This window comes from Lactuca sativa, chromosome 6, assembly GCF_002870075.4.
Source record: "Lactuca sativa cultivar Salinas chromosome 6, Lsat_Salinas_v11, whole genome shotgun sequence".
Taxonomy (NCBI): domain Eukaryota; kingdom Viridiplantae; phylum Streptophyta; class Magnoliopsida; order Asterales; family Asteraceae; genus Lactuca; species Lactuca sativa.
In genome coordinates, this window is record NC_056628.2 from 182903041 (window position 1) to 182926914 (window position 23874).

At 39.8% G+C, this 23874-nt stretch overlaps 1 non-coding gene across 1 annotated transcript; it reads right to left on the minus strand.

Moving 5' to 3' along the window:
* Positions 1-1573: 1573 nt before the first annotated feature.
* Positions 1574-1679, minus strand: LOC111878294 (small nucleolar RNA R71). The gene has a single exon (XR_002845681.1). It is a non-coding gene; the product is annotated as a small nucleolar RNA R71 (small nucleolar RNA).
* Positions 1680-23874: the final 22195 nt, after the last annotated feature.

Consider the following 23874-nt stretch of genomic DNA (forward strand, 5'->3'; position numbering starts at 1 on the left):
TTGCAAGATCTAAGATCGACCCAATCTTAGATAAGTGATAAAAGTAGCCAATTTAGCTGTGGTGGAGAACATAAATTGTGACACAATCGTCTTTATTTTGATCAATCTTACATAGCTTGTCTACATCTTATGATTGATTATGTGTTTGCTAGTGTATGACCATACGTAGTTTTACATGAATCAATGAAAACATTAGTAAATTTGGACTTGAATTTCTAATAACATAATATTTGATAGCCAACATTAATAATCCATAATCAGTAGCTAACCATAGAGGAGAAGTGAATTCGAACTAAATGGAAGTGTTTTTAGTAATTGATTGAAATCGTTAGTTAAAGACTTTAAGTTTGTCTGAACTTGAAAATTAGATAAAAAAAAAAAACCATTTAAACTTTTGCATGTTTTAGGTTAAATTTTAGTGATTAGGTTAATTAATTAAATTTGTTCCATGTGTTCGACCCCAACTTACGTTACAATGATATACAATGACTAGGTGCAATAATAGATAAGAAGTTAGGTTATAATTTAAAGCTAGATAAGGTGATATTTTTGCACACATCAAGTTTTTGGTGTCGTTATCGGGAACGACTATTGAGTTTTAGATTTAATTGCTTTAGGTTAATCGATCCTTTTTGTAGGTTTAAACTTGCAAAAAGTTAATTTTTAGCGTTAGTTTTTTTCTGAATTACTGGACTCATGATGTGAGCCTTAAGCTCACGATGTGAATTCGGTTGTTTTACGTTTTATTTCATTTTCAGCTTATGTTTAGTTTTTCTGCTTCAACACGAGGTGATAGCATTACTACGTCACGATGAACGTTCAGTAGGAGTCTTTAATTACTTTTTGTTCGTTTTTACATTTTTATTTTTGTTTTTATTGCAGTAGTACATGACTCGTAGATCCAGTACACCTTTGATACCACCGCTTAAAGATCCATAGTCATCCCTTCGTAAAAAGACGAACAAGAACGTAGGAGAAACCAACACACCAAAGAAATCACTGTTCAAAGATCTTAAATTGTTTTTCGGTAAGAAGAAAGGAAAGAACGTAGGAGAATCACGCAATCCCTCAAAGGATGAAAGCAAGGTTGAAAGCTTTGAGCAGACTACTAATACATAAGAATCTAAATACGAGTCTGAAACCAAATTAGAAAAAGAAGAGAGCGAACCCGAAGATGAGCCGAAAAACAACATGGCGTACATTTTTGACATTTTGATGGAAACGTATGAGAAGGAATCCAAGAGGACACCGATCCAGGCTTAGTGCAACCTGCAATTCCCGCTACCGCAACATTGGAGCTTAAAGGACATATTCTTTCCGCACTTAAGGACGTTCCCTTTTTTGGAAAAGAGTATGACGATGCTTACAAACACCTTGATGAAGTCAATGACATCGCCGATTACTTCAACATTCCAAATGTTCCATGTGAAACGGTGTTATTAAGAATGCTTCCAGTCACTTTTAAAGGAGTTGCTACAGATTGGTTGAAGGCACTTCCACCATGTGCCATTATACGTGGGCACAAATGCGTGAACAATTCTTAGAATATTTTTTCCCGCCATCAAAAGTGTCTAAAGTCAAGAAGGCGATAGCTAACTTGAGCAATAACCGGGTGAATCACTTTATGAAGCACGGGAGCATTACAAGGGATTACTTCGAAATTGGCCTCAAAATGATCTTAATGTGGAACAAGAAGTATCAATCTTCTACGATGGGGTAAATATGATGACAATACAACTCCTTGATTTTCAAAGACCTTTGACGAAGAAAAATCCTGCTAAAATCAAGGAGCTAATTGAAGATTTTTCTAAGCATTTGCGTGAGTATCACAATCCTCGAAATTATGGGGGAAAAGGAATTAGGAGTGGCACTTTTGAGGACATGGCGGCTATGTTAGTTATGTTGAATAATATGGACCATAGAATGACAAAGATGGATCAATCCATACATGCTATTTATGTGGATTATGAAAGATGCAATGGTCCATATTTGACAAAAGATTGCCACTTGGACGAGAAATGGAATAAGAAAGCTCAAGTATGCTACTCAAGTGGAGACCGCTATAATGAAGATTGGAGGAAGCTAAAGAAAGAATGGTTTTCATATGATGAATACAAAAAGAAGAAAGAATAAAAATTCAGGCAAACAGGCCAAGGCTTTTACTAAAAATAGAAACCACAACCTGAAAAGAAAATTGATTTAGAGTCCATGCTTACTAGATTCATGGAGGTTTCAGAAAAACGACATGATGAGACCAATGCAACAATAAGAGACCAGCAAGTTCTAATGAGAGACCAACAAGCTTTACTTAGAAATCATCAAGCTTCAATCCAAAACATTGAAGCTCAACTTGGTCAATTAACTACATTAGTTAATGAGAGATTATCTCTAAAAATTTGAGATAAAAAGCCACAACCGCATGTCATGGCCATCGACACTAAAGAAGATACTATTTCTGAGTTCCTAGAAGCCATAGAAGAAGAGCCAAATCAGCCAAACCATAACCAAAGAAGTTGAAAGTCAAAGAGAAAAATGTTGCTGAAATACCAACCTCACGACGTGAGGATTCACACCTCACGACGTGAGCCCGGTCTAAACAACAAAATTTTTCTTGCACTCAAGCTTTTCATCCTCCGCTGCCATTTTCATCTCGAACAAAAGTTCACCCACTGGTGCAAGAAAATCTGAATTTTATAAAGCACGTTAAGAGTATTCCTATTAATACTCCTTTTATCGAATCCTTAGCACAAGTATCCGAATATGCAAAGTTTCTTCAAGACTTACTCGACACTCGCCAACAACCGGAGAAGACTTCCAAGGTGGTCCTTAGTGAGCAGAGTTCTAAGGTGATAATGGGAGAAATACCAAAGAAGATAGGAGATCCTAGACGCCTTACAATTCCATGTGAATTTGAGAATAACATGAAGATTTATGCTTTAGCCGATTCTGGAGCATGCATAAATTTGATGCCTTACTCGTTCTATCAGAAGCTCACTTTTCCAGATTTGAAGGCTACTAGAATGATGATTCACATGGCTAATCGTTCAGTTACTCATCCTCAAGGCATAGTTGAAGACATCTTGGTAAAAATTAGAAAAAAAAATTCCAATTGATTTTTTCGTGTTAGATATGAAGGAGTATAAAAATGTAGAGCCTTGGTGGATATATGTGAGTCAAAACACACATTGCAGGTGGGAGATGAAGAAATGACTTTTAGAATGGAAGATGGGTTCAAAGAAAACTATGCTTAAAATGAAGTGTTCAATATTGACGAAGAAAACGAGCTTGAGGAATTGGAGAAATTAATGGAAGAAGAAATTCAAGACATTAAAGAAGTTAAGTGTACAAAGCCTAGAACGTCGATCCCAATGATTTTCAAAGTCTTTTCTTACGAAACTCCAAGTTCTTTAGTTAGTGAGGAGAGTGATGAAGGTTTGGTGACAACTGATGAAGAAGAAGTTACACTAGACTTGAAAACACCAACTTTTGACAAGGAGAATATTGAGACTAAGGAGAGTAAAGAAAGAAAAGGTCCTAAACATGTTGGAGTTAAACAAAAGCTTGAAGAAGGTGCTTACAAATTGAAAAAGGAAAATTCTAAGAAGGCTTACTTAAGGAGAGTGCAAGCATACAAGAAAAAATGGAAGGGACAAAAGGAGCAGTTGGTGATTGAAACTTCGAATGATTCAACGTGAGGCGGTACAGAGTCTGGTTCATGACTCATTTAAAGAGAAGCGCTTCTCGGGAGGCAACCCGAGCTTGGTTTGCATTTTTTTCTTTTAACTTTTTGTATTTTTATTTGAGTTTTAGGATAAATATAACCATCAAAGTCATCCTAATTTTTAAGAAAACAGAAAAAATCAAGTGTGGGGTTTAAAATTATGAATTGGTAAAATTTTTGTTAAAAGGAAAGGTATTTTTCGTAAAAATAATCGATAACACGTCGTGGTTAAAAGCCCACCTCATGATCCATTTATTTGGCATGTTTGTTTAGCCTAGTTACAAATTCACGATGTGAGCCTAAAGCCCACGACGTGAGCTTTAAAAAACACGGGACCAGCGACATAAACTAATCAGGTGCTATTTTTAACTCTTTTGTTCTTAAACCTACGACGTGAGTTCTACTGCCCCCTCCCCCCCCCCCCCCCCCCACCTCAATTTCGGCTGCATTTCTTGAAAATTTTCTTCTCTCTTACGTAATCTTCCATAAAAGGTAAGCATTTCATGTTATTAATTCCTTGTTTTAACTAATTTTAGAGATTTACGGGTTAGGGTTTATGTTCATGCTTCAAGTGTACAATTACCCCCGATTTGGCGTGATTTTCGACTTGCATGTTTCTTATTTATGCTTATAATCACTGTTAGATGAAACCCTATAGGTATATTTGTTGGAATAAGTGTCTAAGGCTGCAACTATATTTGGCAAGTATTTGACCCGGTTGTGCATGGTCCTTTTGGGTTGCCTTCACCATAGCAACTTGACAGGATGATTTATAATGAGAGAAGAAATATTATTAATATATTATGAGAATAATATAAGGAATAATAATATTGTTTTTGGTTAATATAAGTCATAAATTAATTAGGAATTAATTTGGTGACTTAAAGAGATTAACTAAATAAAAGGGCATAAACTGTCAATTATATGATAGTTGTACTTTGGGCTATAATCCCTTATGGATAAGGGTGGACGATTTTAGGGTTAGGATAGACCTAGAAATCATCCAAGGCTTATCATAAGGAGATTGGATTGCTTAGGGCCTAAGTTATCCAATTAGGGTTTAAGAGTGAAACCCTAGGAGCCTCACGGGTATAAATAGACCCATGGGGTCAAGGAAATCGGCACTCTTGCCTTTGAAGAAACCCTGGCCGACTTCCTGCCCTCTCCTCTCTCTCTCTCTCTAATCATCATCTTGCTAAGTTGGTGTTTGTAAGCCATTAGAGGAGTGAAATTTGTGACTCTAAGCTCCAAGGACAAGAAGATTCAAGCAAGCAATTCAAGGTAATTCTTCAGATCTGTTTTATTGTGTTATTATACTAGATCTATCATCAAAGTCTTGGATACATTGCATGTTCAATTAGAGAAACATATATCCAAGCATTAGGGTTTGTATGTGCAGATAGGAATGTTCATATGGCTAAATCCCATCAATATTAGACTTGGTTTGGCTTGAAAAATGCCCGATTTCGAATTGCCTTCGCATAGTTCCCACAACGTGAGTTTTGAAACTCACGAAGTGAGGACTATAATACAACTCTATTATATCTTCTGTTGAATTTTGACTGCTATTTTTTGGTTTTGGTTTGGTTTGTTTAAACTTTTTACAGGAAAATGGGTCCAAAGAGAAACACCCAACAAGCCCAGGGAGATGTTTCTAACCTCCATTGTAACACTCCAAATCAGGCATTACACTTTGGACCCTCGAAATGGAAAAATATGGCATAATAGTCCTTAGTACGTGGGGCATACTCCAGGAGTACGCTTAGCATACTAAGGATAAATGATTGCGGAGGGTGGCCGCGTACGTTGGGCGTACCAAGAGGTATGCGGGGCGTACGCGACATAAGGGAAAAACCCTAATTCTTGTGCTTGACACCTATTTAAATATCCTTAAGCCTCTTGGAATAAACCCTAATCAGCCTGCATAGCTTCATTTCACCCTTTTACTCGAGAGTTTCCTTGTGAGAGTGTTCTTGAGCTTAAAGAGTGTATTTGTGGCCATTTTAGATATCATTCAAGAAGAAGAAGATATTGAGCAAGCTTTTGGTGGCATTGAGCTTCAAGCTCCTGCATCTAGTTCACCTTGAGGGGCTTTTGGAGGTATAAAGTTTTAATCTTGTCATATTATTCATTACATTGAGCTAGGGTTTGCTTTATTGTCCCATTTGTGTTCATGGATCATCTCTTGGGAGTTTGAGCAACTCCAGAGCTTAGTAAGAGTAGATCTGAGGTTCCTTAGTTCATTCATACCATAAAAATGCAGCCTTGATGGGTTTTTTGACCTCATGCATGAGTTAAGAGCCTTGGAAAGGTCTTAATGAGTTATAAGGGGTTTTTGGGAACATATGGAGCATACAAGGGCATAAAGTTGCCAACTTTATGCCTTAGAACGTCTTAATGGGATCAGATCTAAATCTTGACGTCAATATCCCAAGCATTAAGAGCTTAATGGTCATTTATGCGTGCCTGACTAGTACGTCACGCGTAGTAGCATATACGTAGCGCGTACGGCTGAAGGAGCCAATATGCTGAGCTTACTAGAATGGTACGTAAGGCGTACGCACTCAGATGGGTTTTGGCTTGTTTTGGGCTTGTAAGCTCTTTGATCTTTAATCAATTTTGGGGCATGGTCATGTTTTGGGTTGGAGTTCCGATTTATCTGTTTTGGACCATGGTTGTTTTGGTTGGGCCTTACCGGGCCATGTGGCCCATTAATAGCTTTGGGCCCATTAGCAAAGGAAAGACTCTTGGGCCATTATGGAAGGATTTGGGCTAGGTAATTGGGTTCTTTAATTAGATTATGTTTAATCCTAATTTTGGGTTAATGGCATTATTGTTCAACACGGGTGGTTTCAGAGCTGTAACATCCGGACTTCCAAGTATATTATTTATTTATTTATTTTGAGGACTATTGAGCTACTCGACAAGTCGGTGCTACAACTCGTCGAGTAGGGTCATGATGTGCCACGTGGGATTAATGATCTACTCGACGAGTCCAAGAGCTGACTCGCCGAGTAGACATTGTGAAGAAAAACCCTAAATCCCCGGGTTTGGGGTCTATTTAAGGGTGTTTATAGCCTGATTTGTGGCTCATCAGTTGTTACCTTCACTAAGAGAAACCCTAACCGCCCTTTGAGCTAATAGAGAGAGTGTGTGTGAGTTATTATTGAGTATTTTGGTGCATCTTTGGAAGAGAAGGGAAGAATTTCAAGCTAGGAGTAAGAAGAGGCTGTTAGATCTGTTATTTTTCATCCAAGAGCTCCAGTTAAAGGTATAAAGTTTATACCTTTCTCATTTGTTTGGGTAGATCTCATATTATTGGAGATTAGGGCTTTTTTTCTATCTATTATTGGGACTTTGAGGGTATTGAGTTCATATGGAGGTTTGGACTTCATATCTGGACCTTGTGAAGTCCCTAGAATCCAAAGGTCCCTACTTTATTCCGCCGTAATAGATCTCTTGAGTGGAAAACCCTTATTAGAGCATGTTCTTGGCATTTCAAGCCCAAAGTGCCATGCATGGACATAAAGCTTGTGACTTTATGTGATTAACGATCCTTTAGAGTCTAGATCTGTAGTTTGGGAAGGTTCTCTGCCTTGAAATTGCCTGAATGAGAAATGAGTCTGAATGGACTCGCTGAGTCGATGAGCCGGCTCGACAAGTCAGTTACGGTTTGTCCCAATGAGCTGGCCATGCTATAGCTCGGTGAGTTAGGGGTTAACTCAACGAGTTGGACCTTCACGAGACTTCTAAGGAACAAGTGGACTCGACGAGTCACAAGAGTGCACTTGGTGAGTTAGGTCAAACTTGGACTGTTGACTCGAGTTTGACTTCTGTTGACTTTAGGGTTTGGTCAGCATGGGTAAAGGAGACCATGGAAGGGTAAAAAGGTCTTTTACCCATTCTAAGATTTATAGAAAAAGAGAGAGCAACCTATGGTGTATTTGAGTATGAGTAGGGTATTAATTAGAGAAATTATCCTATGTGTTAGGCGGAGGATAGTTCAAGATTTCCGAGTACGATACTTTTACTTGCCAGCTTACGAGGTAAGTCTTCTCACTATACTTACCATGAGCGGTATCTTTGTGTGACTGAGATGTATTATGTGCTTAGCTGTGTATTGTGATATTCTGCATTATGTCTTTGTGATTTATGTTGAGTATTATTATTATTGAGCTTCTTGAGTTAGGACCGGTGTGGAAGGATTCCCTTTTTGAATATCCTGATCATTCTGTCTTATGGTATTCCAGTCCAGTATGGTGATGACACATCATGGAGCAGGGAGATTGGGATCAGGATCAAGATCAAGATCTTGGTCGGGCTATGCCATTAAGCCCATTGACGAGAGGCTACGCGAGCTTATCGCAGCCGAGGTTACTAGGGGCATTCTTGCCGCTACCCCAATGATTTTTGGGACCGTTAAGGAGGGGATGATCGAAATCATGGAGGAGCGGCTTAGGTATTTCCGAGTCGAGATTACTATAGGCCAGGTTGGAGCCCGAACTCCATCGTTCCGAGAGCTCAAGGTGTGCGGAGCGACTGAGTTCTTTGGGGTCCAGTACCCCATCGTTAGTCGATGTTGGGTGGCAGACATTGAGAATGCCCAGCGCACAAGCTCTTTCCCCGAGGCGACAAAAGTGGGAGTTGCTTCATGCATGTTGAGGGACCGAGCCAGGGATTGGTGGGAGGAGGTGACCCACCAGGTGGGATCAATGGGAGTGGCCGAGATGTCATGGGAGGAGTTTGTTAGGCGTTTTCAGCTGGAGTTTGCACTATCCATCGAGGTGCAACGGATTGTGAGGGAGTTCCAGGAGTTATAGCAATCCACCGAGACTGTGGCGAAGATCACCACAATGTTTCGGGAACGAGCGTTATTGATCGTATAGTATGCTGCGGATGAGTATATGAGGAGGACGAGGTATCATTACATGCTAAGGGATGATATCCATGAGTTTGTGAGCTTTTCAGGGTGCAAAAACCTGAATGAGATGGTGGAGAAGACTCGGGAGCGGGAGATGGAGTTGGAGTTCCGCACCAAGCGGAAGCCAAAGCAGACTCAGACAATTGTAGGTCAGGCTAAAAAGCCTAAGAACTCAGATTCCTCTGGTTGGGGGCAACAGGGTTGTGGCCGATGTGCCAATTATGGGAGGTCACACGATGGAGTTTGCCGGGTGACGGGCACAGTATGTTATACATGTGGTCAGCCAGGCCACGTGACCAGGGACTGCCCCAAGAAGAGCTTGATTTGTTTCCACTACAACCAGACCGACCATAAAAGGGTCAATTGTTCGAAGTTGCAGGGAGAAGGAGGAGCAGTGGTGGCACCTGCGCCTGCCACAATGAGGATCACTGATGGCCGCCCTGCCAAGGTGGAAGCTCCAGCGGTGAAGAGTTGCGCATTTCAGCTGACCACAGAGGAGGCTCGATTTGCACCATACGTCGTGGCTGGTACGTAATCCATTTTTCCTGTTTGATATTATTTGTGTAACATCCCCAAAATCACGGCCCGAAAAGACCGATTTCATTTATGCTTTTTAAAATAATTTCATAGTAAATCCTTTTGATTTAAAAGAGTTGCGGAATTTGTTCCCAAAACAAAATATGATAAAATAATATTTATCAAAGCATTTCATCAAGAGATGCATTTTCATTATATAATCAAAACTCGGGATGTCATGTTCTGATACATACCATAAAGCATAAACGATAACATTACAAGTCATTCAACAAATATATACATATACAGACTTGTAAACAAAACAACTTGATGATTCAACCATCTTATGCCCTCGCACCACTACCTGTAATACGAATAAACTGAGTGGGTCAGGCTTGGGAGCCTGGTGAGCATATAGGGTTTTCAACCCACAATAAATAATTATATTTAATTTCACCAACCAACAATAACCCGATTACCCATCCCCGTTATCCTCACTTTATGTCCCTAAAACAACATCTATCTCAAGGGACCTAATCTAGGATTTTCATCGGGACGGACATTACTGCTAAGGGGTTTCCTCAACAATAGATATCCTAAAGGCAACCATGAGGGGGATAGAGACACCGGTGAACACATCGTTCACAACACCTACAGGTTATGAACCTGCTAGCGTTCCATAGGACTGTCTAGAAAGAGTTCGTGGTCGTTATCCATACTCCGCTGAATAACTAGATCAACAATAACAACATAGAGGCCTCTCATCTGTTTATCACACATCAACTATCTACCCATGTTCTACCCAACATATTAGTAGATACAGATATATATTTTTATACATAGTTTAAAACTCGTATAGCATTCTCATTCAATACATATTCCACATAACAGATGAGGCACACCCACATAACACGTATTTCATAGAGAATAAATCGGATCTATGAGATATAAGAAAGTGAATATACATTCACACACATAACAACAAAATTATACACATAACACGTATTTCATATAAAATACTTCATAATTATGCGTTAGAAGAAAGTAACTACACTCACTTGATCAGAAGATGATCAGACAACACTACGACTTGCAGAAGTAGTATCCTTCGGAAGGTCTTCACAAAAACCGGGCTCCTCGCGGGCAGGGCTTCGGCTCGGGAATAACGCTCTTCGGGATCTTCGGGACTCCGGAACTTGCTTCGGGACCCAGGAATGATACCGGGGCTTCGAGGTACTTCTTTGCACGTAAATCAAGGTAATATGGGTGAGAGATGAGAGAATGAGCAACCAAACTCAGATGCCCCTTCAAATCTATTTATAGGGAAAAATCTGCCCTTGCCACGTCGTGGCTCCTTTTTCCACGTCGTGGGCTTGGTCGTCACTGCATGAGTTATCGTAATTTGCATCTGGGGAACTCCCGGAGGTGTCAGAAAACTGGCCATGTCGTAGCACTGCTTGCCACGTCGTGGTATCTGACAGTTTTGGGGTTTCGCGCCCCGAAACTCAGAAATTCATAACTTTCGCTACGAACTCCGTTTTCGACGTTCTTTATATCGATGCGAAGGTGAGATTATGCTCTACAGCTCTCGTTTAGACTCCATTGGCTAATTTTGATTTGATTTTTAATATATTATAAGTATATTACATATATATTATTTTTAGTAGGCCGGGACAGGAAAACTCTGTTCGAAGTTCATAACTCCTTCATCTGAACTCCATTTTCATTTGTCTTTTTATCGTTGGAATACTATCAATGAGATATTCAATTCTCATTTAGAAATTTTTGGCTAAATATCACTCGATCTCTATTTCGAGTATTCGGGCTGCATACCGCTAAGTCGAAACTTAGAAAAATCATAACTTCCTCATACAAGTCAGATTTGGGCGTTCTTTTCATGCACGCTCTCGGTTTAAGGAACTCTACAACATTCATTTAGATCACTAAGGCTAAATATCGCACTAACGTAAATTTCACTTTTTACGTCATTCAGCGCTGCCGGTTCTGTCACGAAACTTCGACAGGTCATAACTTCTTCGTTATAACTCGGATTTCGGCATTCTTTATATATTCGGAAACCTCGTTTCAACTACTAAAACATTATCCATAGATATCGGCTTTATCTAACATTTCATTTTGACGCTTATTTTTATTTTTAATTAAATTAAGACACACAATTAAGCACATAACACATAATACTCAAATAATACACTTCTATTATTTCAAAACGGGTTACAAAGGTTAACCTGGACTACTATATCAATATTAATGACGAGCCCGGAAACACAGGCGTTACAATTTGTTATGCTTATATATGTGTGTGTGTGTATATATATATATATATATGTGTGTGTGTGTGTGTGTGTATGTGTGTGCACTTGTATAGGGACCTTTCTGATCAATGGCATGTCAACTTATGCTCTTTTCGATTCGGGAGCTACCCGATCATTCGTATCTCTTACGCTTAGCAAGAAGTTCTAGGATGCACTAGGGACTTTGGATTCCCAGCTGGAGGTTGAGATTGCAAATGACCGCACCATGAGTGTTGCGAGGGTATATCGAGACTATGTCCTGAATGTGTTTGGGGAGAGGTTCCATGTTGATTTGGTTCCGATACCATTACAAGGGCTGAAGGTGATTGTCAGGATGGACTGGTTGGGGGGCCAATGGGGCCATGATAGACTGTGAGCACCAGCTGGTGAGAGTTTGAACCCCAAGTGGGGGAGAACTGGTTATTCATAGGGAGAGGGCCTCGCAGGAGCCAACCCTATATTTGGCTGTGAGGGCGAGGAGACTTCTTCATCGGGGTTGTTTGGGATTTTTGGCATATATATCAGATACAAGGATTGATGCCACGGAAGATTTGGACAGTGCACCAGTTGTACGGGATTTTCGGGATGTCTTTTCTGAAGAGTTGCTTGGGGTGCCTCCGGAGAGGCAAGTAGAGTTTTGCATTGATTTGGTGTCGGGTGCCGCTTCGATAGCTAAGGCACCGTACTGGCTAGCTCCTCCCAAGATGCAGGAGCTATCTACACAGCTCTAGGAGCTGCTAGACCGAGGGTTTATTCGTCCGAGCAGTTCTCCGTGGGGAGCACCGATCTTGTTTGTGAAAAAGAAAGACGGGTCACACCGGATATGCATCGATTACCGGTAGTTGAACAAACTAACGTTGAAAAACCGTTATCCGCTTCCGAGGATCGATGATTTGTTCGATCAGGGTGCATTTTGGTTTTCCAAGATTAATCTTCGGCCAGGGTACCATCAGATGAGGATTAGGGATGAGGAAATACTAAAGATAGCTTTCAGGACCCGGTACGGTCACTATGATTTTGTGGTGATGCCATTCAGGCTCACCAATGCCCCAACAACGTTCATGGACCTGATAAACAGGGTGTTTAGACCGATGTTGGATCGGTTTGTGATCGTCTTTATCAATGATATCTTGGTCTATTCTAAGACCAATGAGCAGCATTTGAGGGAGGTACTAGAGACCCTGAAGATAGAAAGGCTTTATGCCAAGTTCTCAAAGTGTGATTTTTGGCAGCGAGAAGTACAATTTATGGGGCATATCATCAACCAAGAGGGTATTTTGGTTGATCTAGCCAAGATTGAGGCGATGATGCGATGGGAAATATCGAAGAATGCATATGAGATCCATAGCTTCTTAGGCCTAGCAGGGTATTACCGGAGATTTATTCAGAATTTCTCCAAGATTATGGTACCTTTGACTCGCTTGACCAAGAAGAATGTGACATTTCGGTGGGGCCCATATCAGCACTCGGCCTTCGAGACTTTGAGACAGAGACTATGCGAGGACCTGATTTTAGCACTACCTGATGGATTGGATGATTTGGTGGTGTATTGTGATGCATCTATCACAGGGTTAGGGGCTATTTTGATGTAGAGGGGGTCATGCGATCGTGTACACCTCGAGGCAGCTGAAGGTTCATGAGGCGAACTAACCCACCCATGACCTAGAATTTAGGGCGGTGGTGTTTGCCCTCAAAATCTGGAGGCAATACTTGTAAGGAGTCTGGTGCACTATTTTTATTGACCATAAAAGTTTTAAGTATTTGATGGATCAGCAGAACCTCAACATGCGACAGAGGAGGTGGTTGGATGTACTGAAAGATTATGACTACGAGATTTTATACCATCCAGAGAAGGCCAATGTGGTGGCCGATGCCTTAAGCAACAAGGTGGCGAGTGCTCCGATTGGATATGTTTGTTTGAGGATGACGTTGATTTTCCCCTTGTTGGATATGATCAAGGAGGCCTAGGTGGAGGGTTTGAAGAAAGAGAACTGGAAGATAGAGCAGATTCGGGGTCAGAGTCCCTTATTTGTTCGAGATGGTCGGGGACTTTTGATATAGTGTGGTTGGGTGTGGGTATCGGCATCTGGGGAGTGAAACAAAAGATCTTGGAGGAGGCACACAAGTCCAAGTTCTCTATACATCCGGGGGCTACGAAAATGTACAGAGATTTGAGGTTGAGTTACTGGTGGCCCTGCATGAAGCAGGAGGTCGCATGGTTCATGGAGCGGTGCTTGACCTGCAGGAAGGTCAAGGTCGAACATCAGAGGCCTCATGGAAAGGTCCATCCACTACCCATTCCCATGTGGAAATGGGAAGACATCACCATGGACTTCATCACGAAGTTACCGAGGACGACAAGGGGCGTAGATTCCATTTGGGTCATTGTGGATAGATTGACGAAGAGTTCCCATTTTATTCCGATCTCCAAGTGTATCTCTACTGAGAAATTAGTAGATATCTATGTGCGAGAGGTAGTGGTCAGGCATGGAGTGCCGGTATCCAGGCTCTCGTACTGCGATGTCCGATTCACCTCCAAGTTTTGGAGGAAGTTCCATGAAGAATTGGGCACCCAGTTACATTTCAGCACCGCTTACCACCCTCAGATTGATGGCCATAGTGACCGAACGATTCAGATGATCGAGGATATGCTTCGAGCTTTTTTATTGGACTTCGGAGAGAATTGGGATACATACCTCCCACTAGTAGATTTTTCATATATCAATAGTTATCATGCTAGCATTGAACGACCCCCGTTTGAGATGTTGTATGGTCGGTGGTACAGGACTCCCGTATTCTGGGGTGAGGTAGGGCATTGAATCATGGGAAGCACCAAAGTGGTGCTCAAGACTATCGAGTTGATTCAGCAGGTGCACGACAGACTGGGAGTCGCACAGAGCCGTCAGAAAAGTTATGCTAACCGGCGCCGATCGGATCTTGAGTTTTAGGTGGGAGATTTCGTTTTCCTGAAAGTATCACCATCGAAGGGTGTCATTAGGTTTTGAAACAGGGGGAAGTTGGGGCCCCAATCTATTGGTGCGTTCAGGATTTTTGCCTGACTCGGCAGGGTTGCTTATCGACTGGACCTCCTGGATAAGTTGAGTCAGATTCATAACACCTTCCATGTGTCCTAGCTTCGGAAGTGTGTCACTGATGAGGTTGCAATTACCTCTCTGGATGACATTTAGGTAGATGAGAGCCTGAACTACATTGAGAAACCCATCACGGTTCTGGATTGGAAGACTGAGGTTCTTCATAACAAGGAGGAAAAACTAGTGAAGGTACAATGGCAGCACCGAAAAGGATCCGAATGGACATGGGAGTCGGAGGATGAGATGTGGGAGCATTACCTGGATTTGTTTGCATCTTCGGACTTCGAGGACGAAGTCTAGTCTAAGTGTGGAAGAGTTGTAACACTCCAAATCAGGTATTACACTTTGGACCTTCGAATTGGAAAAATATGGCATAATGGCCCCTTAGTATGTGGGGCGTACTCTAGGAGTACGCTTAGCGTACTAAGGATAAATGATCACGGAGGGTGGCCGCATACGCTGCGCGTACCAAGGGGTACACAGGGTGTACGCGCCAGAAGGGAAAAACCACAATTCTTGGACTTGACACCTATTTAAACATCCTTAAGCCTCTTGGACTAAACCCTAATCAGCCTCCATAGCTTCATTTCTCCCTTTTACCCAAGAGTTTCCTTGTGAGAGTGTTCTTGAGCTTAAAGAGTGTATTTATGGCCATTTTAGAGATCATTCAATAAGAAAAAGATAATGAGAAAGCTTGGGGTGGCATTGAGCTTCAAGATCCTGCATCTAGTTCACCTTAAGGAGCTTCTGGAGGTATAAAGTTTTAATCTTACCATCATATTCATTATATTGAGCTAGGGTTTGCTTTATTGTCCCCTTTGTGTTAATGGATCATCTCTTGGGAGTTTGAGCAAGTCTAGAGCTGAGGAAGAGTAGATATGAGGTCCCTTAGTTCATTCATACCATAAAAATGCAGTCTTGGGAGTTTGGGCCCTCCGGTCCTAACTTAGTAAGGCACATAATGATATAGCATATATCACAAAGACAACATGCATAATATCACATAACTCAATATAAGCACATAGGACCCTCCGGTCGTTAACTCAAATAAGACCCTCCGATCATACAGTATTACCACTCGGGTAAGTATAGTGAGAAGACTCACCTTGCAGAGTAAAGCAATATATCCCACACTCAAACTGCTAGTCTAGGCTCTGCCCTTCTTAGCCTCCAAAATGCACAGCTTGACCAAAACCCTAAAGTCAACGGAAGTCAACAGTAAAAGCTGACCCAACTCGTTAAGTGCAACTCATCTACTCGTCGAGTTCCTCAGTACTCAATAAACCACGAAAACCCAAGTTAACTCTCCGAGTTGCTAGCCAACTTGTTGAGTCCATGCAGAGTCCAGAAGATCGGGGAAAACCTTAGCCACTTGTCGATTTGTCCCACCAACTCGCCGAGTTCACTCTGAATCCAAAAACGGGAAAATCTGACTCGACTCGTCGAGTTGGATGCCCAACTCGTCGAGTTGGATGCCCAACTCGTCGAGTTCTTTATGCATCACACATTTCCCTCATTCCAATCACTTCCAACATTCCAAACTCCAGATCCAACCTCCTAGGATGAAGTTACCACGTAAACTTGCTAACTTTACGATCATTTAAGGCCTCACAAGGCTAAAACACCTAATACTAAGCTCAATAAGGGGTTTAGGACATGAAGAAGGGTCAAAGCTTCATAAAGCTTGAGACTTTATATACATGAGGGCTTAGAGGAGTCCAGATCTACACATATTCCCCCTAGACAAGCTCAATGTCACACCCCAAAACCACGAACGGCGGAAACGTTCTGGGGCGGAGGACGTCATGTATGCATCACAACAAATGTAAAGTAGTAAACAAGCAACAACATCATCCATTGCATTAATAGTATAATTTTAGTTACAAGTGTTTTCTTTCATAGTACAAGACATGATGATAACTTATCAAAATAAAAGACGAGTCTTGACTGCTCCGTCTTCTCTGAACCTTGTATCGACACCTGTCTATTTGTAACCTGAGAATACAAGTTATTTTGAAAGAGTAGATCAGCATTTAAGCTGGTGAGTTCATAAGTATTTAATGTCATTGCTTTGATTAGTTGATATGAAAGACTGGTAAATGAATGATGAAACATTTAGTATAAGTATGAAAAGCTCTAGAAAATCCCATATTTCCTACTAGTATAAAAGTAGTCTTCTACCAAGACTCGAATGTTTTGAAAGTAGTCTTTTACCTAGACCTGACTGTTTTGAAAGTACGCATCTCTTGAAAATGTGATGGTTTTTCCTTGTTTAACTCTTATTAGTAGTCTCTTAAGTATACCTGAAATGGTATCAACCTAGAACATCCGTAGACTGTTCATTTACCTCTGTTGCTAACAGCCGGGTTTAGGAATAGTTAGTCCCTTATGTATACCCACGATGGTATCAACCTAAAACATCCGTAGATTGTTCTTTTACCTCTGTAGCTAGCAGTGGTTGTCGGAATGGTTAGTCCCTCAAAGTATGATGTGGTACTAGGAGATAAAGTCCCAGTCTATCTCGTCGATGATGTGATTGAATCACAAGGCAAAGATAGAAAGGCGAACAATATAACCGTATCTAGACATATAACATGTAATAGTAATTTGCCATATAATGTCTATGTAAAAGTATTCATGTATAAGTATTCATGTAAGATTATTCCTTCATATAACATGTAGTAGTAATTTGCCATATAATGTCTATGTAAAAGTATTCATGTATAAGTATTCATGTAAGAGTATTCCTTCATATAGCATGTAGTCTAGACTCATGAATGAACTGACTCCGGTGTAATTTCTTGTAGTAGTGATAATGTTTTGTTTACTCTAAACTATTCCTATAACAGTTTACTAAAATGTAATTGATGAGTGTCCAAGTAGGTTTATACACCTTTGCTACCCAGGAGTATCGAAACTAAATTAACTGGTGGAACATTTATGACCATATATGTATACATGATATATAACTAATATTTAAACGACCTTCGGAGGAGTACCCGATATCCCACCAGACCACATCCAAATCGAGGAAAAGGAAACAGGGTGGATAGCCTTTCTAAGTCTTTTAAACATTTCTTATATAACTATACATATAGAGGCATGCAATTTATAATATAAAAGCATAAAGAAGTTTTGTAAAACCGTTGAAAAGTCTAATAAAGAATTTGTGACTTGATGTCAGTTTATAAAATGATTGAAAGTATTTTGTTTGATAAGACAGTTTAAGTACACGTAAAACCATTGTTTGAAAACACCCTTGTAACCGATTTTGAAAGGAAGCTTACAGTATGTAAGACAGTTTGATAAAGACCTTTAATCATGTAAAAACGTTTAAGAAAGTCATTTGAAGTAATATGTTTAGTAAAACTGTTAAACTTGTAGTAAATCCATTTGTATACTAGTTATAAATCCCATATGATTGATTTATTAACAACAAGTATCTCAAAATATTAATGTTTTTCGTGCCAAAATAATCGTATGTTTGTAGTACCAAAGATGGACACATATACATACAATATAAGCAGAGTGTTTGATTTATATATATATATATATATATATATATATATATATATATATATATATATATATATATATATATATATAACAACATTTTTCATTTCAAAAGCTATGATGTTATCGTGATACATTTTGTATACAAAAGTTTGCTACAAAGTTTATAATATCACATATGATTTCGTTGATAAAAAGCGTATAATGAACTTTATTATATAACACACGACAATAATCGAGTATTTAACTTGTATTCCCCCCCTTAAAAGCATATTAAAGTATTTATAAAACATTTAAAAGTGTAGTTTATAGGGGTATGAACTCACTTGTTTGATTGAAGAAAGCGTGACGAAAACCGAGCAGAACTTCTACTCGAGAAAGCGGATCTCTCGAGATTCTCGGGAAATCTCGGGAGTCTCGGGAGTGTAAAACTTTCTTCCCACCTTGGATATGAAAACCGGGCCTTTGGGATGATTCCGAGGGTTGAAACGCAGAGCTTCGGCGCGAGAAAGGAAGGAAATTAGCAATTTTGGCCGGCACCCTCGCATCCTTTTTATAGGGGTCTGAGTGGTTGCGTTACGCGGGGCGTACTAGAGTACGCGCTGCGTACTCATGCGTCATGCATGAGCGCATCCTCGGTCGAAGCATTGGAGCGACATGGACGAACCGGAGCCTAGCATCCGAGTACGTTGGGCGTACGACGGTACGCTGGGCGTACGAGGGATCGGACCGGTGACTCCTTCTTCGGATAATACCGGGATTTAATTTAATTTATATTTAAATTAATTAACAAACTTAAAAAATTCATATCTTTCTCATACGAACTCCGTTTTCGACGTTCTTTATATCCACGCGAAGGTGAGACTACGATCTACAACTTTCGTTTAGACTCCGTCGGCTAGTTTTGAATTTATTTTTAATATTATATTTTTAATAGGTCGGGACAGGAAAAGTCCGTTAAAGTTCCATAACTTCTTCATCCGACGTCCGTTTTCGTCAGACTTTTTACTGTTGCGCTAGTATTGTTGAGCCCTTCGATTCTCATTTAGATTGTGTCGGCCAAAAGTCTCTCGATCTCTATTTCGAGTTTTTAGCTGTCTACTGCTATATCTGTAACTTAGAAAAATCACAACTTCCTCATACGAAGTCAGATTTGGACGTTCTTTTTATGTACGTTTACGGTTTGATGATATCTAAAACTTTCATTTAGATACCTAAGGCCAAAAACTATTGTATTGAAACTTCGCGTTTTACGTTTATCAGTATTGCCGGTTTTTGCCGAGAATCTTCGGTTGGTCATAACTTCTTCGTTATAACTCGGATTTTAGGGATCTTTATATGTATGAAAACCTTGACACGATTCCTACTACTTTATTTAACCCAAATAAGATTTTAGGAAAGTTAAATTTTGACCTAAATTTGACTTGCGTTCCATCATAATGCCTCGAAATATCGGGTTGTCACACTCAACCCGAAAACGACCCTCATTTTGCACCAAAATACCCATAAACTCACACAAGAAGAGATCTAAGAAATGGCAAGACAAGGTAAGGACTTTTTACCTCCAAATAGATGCTACAACTATATGAATGTTGGATCTAAAGACTCTTTCTTGTTCCAAGCTCTTCACTCTTCAAGTTTCCTCCAAGAATGCACACTTTTGGCTTCACACACTCAAAATATGGGCTAGCTCACTAGGGTTTCTTTCTGGACGTGATAGGGTGATGAGGGAGGTGGGTAAGGAGTTAACGTCCTTTAAATAAGGTGCAAACCCAAATAATTAGGGTTTTCTCTAAATAGTCTCAACTCGTCGAGTCCAGCTCTCCAACTCGACGAGTAGGCTTCATAACTCGTGCATCCAAATCAACTCCTACACGACGAGTTGGGCCAACCAACTCGTCGAGTAGGCCCTTCAACTTGCACAAAATCCTCAATTCCAATATCTAGGAATCGGGGTATTACATAGGGGGTTCCCGAGGCACTAGGGTGTAAGACCTTTGAGGGTTTCCATGGCATCCTTAGTGAAGACCTCAAGGGGTTCCCAATGCATTGGGCTAAGACCATGTGGGGGATCCCATGGCACCCGGAGTAAGACACTGTAGGGTTTCCAAGGCATCCTTATATGTTTTTATGCATGGATTATGTAGCTTATGTGATTGATATGGATTATATGATTATGTGGATTATGTGGGGTATGCTGTGGGGAACTCACTAAGAATTAGCTTGCTAATAGTTTCATTTTATTTACTTCTTTTTATAGTTTATTTTAGCATATTTCATCTACATTTTAGTTAATTTCCATGCATATTTTCCTTTTTGTTATTTTATGACCGGTTACGGGTACTTTCTAGTTTCGTGAGTATAATCGCAGATTTTAAGGAGACTAGCAGAGCGGGATCTTTTGGAAAGCAATTGGACTTGGAGGACAATGAGGATTTTAGGCTTGATGGCTATGGAGATGATGCATGAAGTGGGCTTGTCAATTACTTGAAGGCTTGGTAGAATTAAACTTTAAATTTGCAAGATGCGGGAGAATTTTCGAGTGTGCGGAGATTGATGATCAGGCGTTTATGAGAGCTTTGGATCATTTAGAAAAGGCTAATTGAGCTTAAAATTAGTAAAGCTTGCATAAAAATGGGTTAGAAGTCGATTGGGCTCGAACTAGGCCAATGGACTAGCTGTGGGGGGACCAAGACATGAAGGAGCCCAAAAACCCGTCAAAGTCACGTGGCCCGCATAAGAAAGCCCGCGGCCTACATGGATTCCTGAAAGTGGCAATTTCGAGATTTTTTCTAGAGCTCTATATTGGGAAGGTTGGTGTGCCTCTTCAGCCCTATCTTTTACATCCGATTTAGAGGCATTCTCTCTGGAGTTTTGGAGCAATTTGAAGGCCAAAAACCTTGAAGAACTTCATCATTTCACCCTTTATTTCTTGTTAAATGTTTGGTACAATCTTCTCTAACTTTATTTCTTTGAGTTTAGCCATGCTTGGCTAAACAAAAACTTGGTTGAATTTTGTTGAATCCTTTGAACTTTTGTTGAATATTGAAAAATTTATGAATTTGTGTTTGAATATTTATGAAAATGTTTTGTGTTTTAACATCCTATCATTTCTTGTATGTTTTTATTCATGAGTTTAAATGTGTTTGTGGTGATTAGTTGGCTAATTTCTTAATTAAGTAAAAGATCTTCAAATTAGCAAGCAACAAGTGATTCTTGTGTTAGTTTTACTTCACATAATCATAAAAACATTTTCTCCAACATGGTAGTGGAAGCTTTTGACTCCTCTAGGATTTGGTGACTTTTTGGTTCTTAATGCTAGTTAACTTTCACTAATTACATGCTTATTGGAATTAGTGACTTTGACTAAGGAAATTGTTATGAGCTTCTCTAACCATTTCAACAACTAAGAAAAGTCTAGGTAATCTCAAGCTCCTTGGATTACTATAGCCAAATTAAGGGTTTAAATCAAGTATTGCACCATTGGATTCTAATGATATGTTCATCAAAAGTCAAAGTGAGGAAATCTTAAGTCAACCATCTGTCTCTTATTGATTTCACATCAAATTCTTATTTTTCCCAAATTGTTCATTTAAGTTCTAGTTTAATTCTAGTTTCAATTTATGTCACACCCCCGAACCAGACGGCGGAAACGTCCGGGGGCTGTCGTGACTCAATTGCATACCATAACATTGAGTATATATGAAACATAACAACATTCGTCACCATTCATCAATACAGTACAACCAGTAGCGTTTACATGTCATACATTGTTTAAACATTACATTCCCAAAAATTAAATTGTTCGATTCATACATAAATAAACTGCAACCGTCACTGAATATGATTTCCTTTGATTCACTGGTTCCCTGAGAATACAAGTATTTTGAAAAACGTCAACATATGAAATGTTGGTGAGTTCATAAGTAGTGTTTGAAATCCAATATTTGTATTGTTTGAAAACCACCAGAAAATCCGATATTTTCTGAAATGAAAAACTTTCGAAAATGTTTGTGAAGATCCATAGGTATGCCTGTTTGTTTCTATACTTGTGAAAATTGTTTATCAAAATTTATATGTGTTTCGAATCCGATATGTTTTGAAAAACTTAGGAAAACCCGATGTTTTCCTAATCCTTTGAAATTCATTATGTTGCGTTGAAACCATTACAAAAATAGAAGTGTCATTCCCAGGCGACGTTGGATTATTTTTTAGCATGATTATTTACTACAAACCCGCATTACACAAACGCCCAGTTTATAGCAATACTAACGATCCCGAAGGCATCGCTCGTACAAATCACGTTATCCAGCCGCCCTGACTATGTGTCGCCCCACATCCAAAGAGTAAGAGGACACGAAGGCCTCGATGACTCTATTAATCGGTTGGGGATAATATGCGTACGAGGGGTCCCCGACCCGCCTCGCAAAAATATGCAGACTTTTCTAGCAATACCAAAGGACCCTTGGGGACCAGTGGTGTACAAGCCATTGAAAGTCCCTCTACGTTGTGCCAAGTCGGTGAAACTCAACACTTCGTAGAAAAATATGCGTCTTCGGGCCTTAAGATCAGGTCATTGGGCTATCTAGGCCCAACAAGCAAGATTTTACACTTTTGGGGCCCGAAGATGGTGCGTAGACGTCTGTGCACACTCGTACGTAAGCTAAGTTCCCAAACGTTATTTGTATGAACTGTAGTGTAGTAGTGTCGTAGTGTTAGTAGTTGTAGATTTCTATTGGTTCGAGACCGAGCCAATTCGTTTAACAACGACTTTTGGTATTGTAATGTATTGTACTTCGTCGAAAGCCGCGATGCCATTATTTGATCAAATTGTGTATATTGAATTAGCCTTGAGAATTTTCTGTTTTCAGCCCCTCATTGATTGTAAAGTTTACATTTTCAACCCTTTTATTAAATACTTCCCGGTTTGGTCCTTAAATTAATTTTCTTGACATTTTAACACCAAAAATTATTGAAATTAATATTTTTCAGCATATATTTCATAGAAAACAGTTTAAGTCCCTGAAATTGCAGTTTTCTCGGTTTTAACCCTTCTTTTTCGCAGTTTTGACAATTTTGGCCCAAATTGTGAAACTTTTGCAACTTTGGCCCTTTTTAAATTTGGAAAGCATTTTAAACCTTTGAAAAGGACTTGGATCACTTATGGTCCACTGTTTTACAGAAAATCACAGTTTTGGCCCTCCAAAACAGAAAAATTCGCATAATGGGCCTCATTGGGCCAAAAATGTCATTTTTAGCCCATTAAGCTTGGAATTTATGTTTTTAATCCCCTAAATGAGTATATTTCCAGAAATTGGTTTATGGAAACTGTTTTGGCACACTTCATCCAGCAGAATTCGTGATATGCCAAATTGGACCCTTAATTTTGTATTTTTCACATTTTAGGCCCAAAATTTGTGTTTTTAACCCAAACAAAATTGTTACTAACCCACTTAGCCATTTTTCTTGAAACACTTTGTATGTAGAAATATATTTGAAGCTAAAATCATTTAACACAAGATATATCTCGGTTTTGAGGGGTTTTATGGTTAGATCCAACATTATAACACACAAATGCATACATATAAGCATGGAAAACATACAAGGCATACAAAACACATATAGATCTACACTTTTACTTGTATTCCCCCCCCCCCCATAAAACTCATAAAAACAGAAAATAGGGGGTATGAAGCTCACCTTGGGTGTGGTTTCGGTTTTTGGAAGAAAAGATGGAAGAAAACTTGGTGATTTTTGGCCTTAGCACCTTTCCTTGGTAGATCTCGAATTTGAGATGGT